The 1,998-nt window shown below is 44.9% G+C and overlaps 1 pseudogene; it reads left to right on the plus strand.

Annotated features, from left to right (window-relative positions):
* Positions 1–287: 287 nt before the first annotated feature.
* LOC102812225 lies at positions 288–1,797 on the plus strand (annotated as a pseudogene).
* Positions 1,798–1,998: the final 201 nt, after the last annotated feature.

Below are 1,998 nucleotides of genomic sequence, written 5' to 3' on the forward strand. Positions count from 1 at the left end.
AATTTATTTGGTGGGAAGCGGAGAATATCATCAGTGCATATTTTGATAAATGCTACTCTGCCATATGTCAGATCAATGGGTTATAGGCAATGGCATAATGTGTTTGCCAATATACTCTCAATATCCCCTGCACCGTGCATACACAGCAGCCAGCACATAGATAGCACTCTGTAAATATTTTTAAATAAGTGAAAAAGAAAAAAATGATTAATCACCAGACTCTATACTTCCTGTATCTCTCCTTGGTTTTATTTTTACTTCCCAATAAGAAATAGATATCACTTGGGATGGTGCTGATGTGGGCAGTCTACGTAGGCATAAAAGACATCAAAATCTGTATGTTCTCATCAGTATTGCTCTTCAGAGTACTTCTACTTGCTGATAAAACTCTTCCCAGCTTAAAGTTGGGAATAACCCAAAGACAGTAGATAGTTGTTTGCCTTGTAACTCCCCTTTCAACAAATTCAATTTGCCTCACAAGAGTCAAGCATCAGTTAGGACTGGCCTCCAAAGAAAATAACCAAATGAATTATATTATGTGAATGCCATTGCATTCACAGCAATAAAACCTTGCCCTCTCCCTGTCTCCAGCAAAAGAGCAGCCAAGACATCCTTTCTCAAGGGAAAAAACAGAAACATATCCCTAGTAACAGCTATCCCTAGAGAATGGATTACAACATACTCAGGGCAACAAGAAATTATCTACCCTCTTGTAAAGGAGGGTGTACTTTAGGCTGCAAGAGTGCATTTCCCCTAATATTTTCCCCTGCTCCACTGTATATGCTGAACAACATAAAAGCAATCAACCTCATTTCTTCCAAAGGTTGAGGGAGTCCTTTTACAACAAAACAAAATCTATTGCCACCATGTGTATTTCAAATTACAGCACACACCCAACCTCCTCCCTGCCACTATGTGTTACTGAGTAAAACTTCTCCATAAGGTTTTCTTGACTGTAATCTTTACAGAAGCAGACTATCATAATTTCCCACTTACCCCTACCCTATGCCAACTGGGTACACTCAAACCACCTACCTTTTCATTAGCAACCAATGGCAAACTGTTTGCACCATCTGCCTAGGCCCTTAAGTCCTTCAAAAGATAATAAATCTCTTCCTGTCTGTGCCAGGGCAGTGAGAGCTCCACGAAGAGCAACTGAGGCTCCTCGGTGGTGCCCACAGTTCCCAGGATAACTGATTAGGAGACAGCTGCACCTGCAGTGGCAGAGACCCCAGACATCAAACTTTTTGGGAAGTGGAGTACAGATGATGTGCAGATCAACGACATTTCTCTGCAGGACTACATTGAAGTAAAAGAGAAGTTTGCCAAGTACCTGCCCCCAGAGCAGGGCGCTAAGCAGCCAAACACTTCCACAAGGCACAGTGCCCCATTGTGGAGTGCCTTACCATGCTGATGCATGGCTGCAACAATGGCAAGATGCTGATGACTGTGCGCATTGTCAAGCATGCTTTTGAGATAACCCACCTGCTCACCGGCGAGAACCTGGTGCGGTCCTGGTGAATACCATCATTAACAGTGGTCTGCGGGAAGACTCAACACACATTGGACAAGCTGGAACTGTGAGGCATCAGGCCATGGACTTGTCCCTGCTGCGCCGAGTGAACCAGGCCATCTGGTTACTGTGCACGGGTGCACGTGAGGCTGCCTTCCAGAACATCAAGACCATTGCTGAGTGTCTGGCAGATGAGCTCATCAATGCAGCCAAGGACTCCTCCAACTCCTAACGCCATCAAGAAGAAGGATGAACTTGAGCATGTGGCCAAGTCCAACCGCTGATATAGATATGGCCCAATAAACTTGTCAGCTCCTTGGGGCGGCCCTGCCAAAAAAAAAGATAATAAAGGACTATAAGAACAAGCAAGTTGCTCACTCAGGAGACATCAAGCCAAGTGGCTTGGTCCCGTCAGGGCAAGCCCTCTTCCAAGACTAAGACTCAATGGGAATACAGGCTCTGATTGGTGACCACGATCATCACCG

This window comes from Chrysochloris asiatica, unplaced genomic scaffold, assembly GCF_000296735.1.
Source record: "Chrysochloris asiatica unplaced genomic scaffold, ChrAsi1.0 scaffold00024, whole genome shotgun sequence".
NCBI classification, from domain to species: Eukaryota; Metazoa; Chordata; class Mammalia; order Afrosoricida; family Chrysochloridae; genus Chrysochloris; species Chrysochloris asiatica.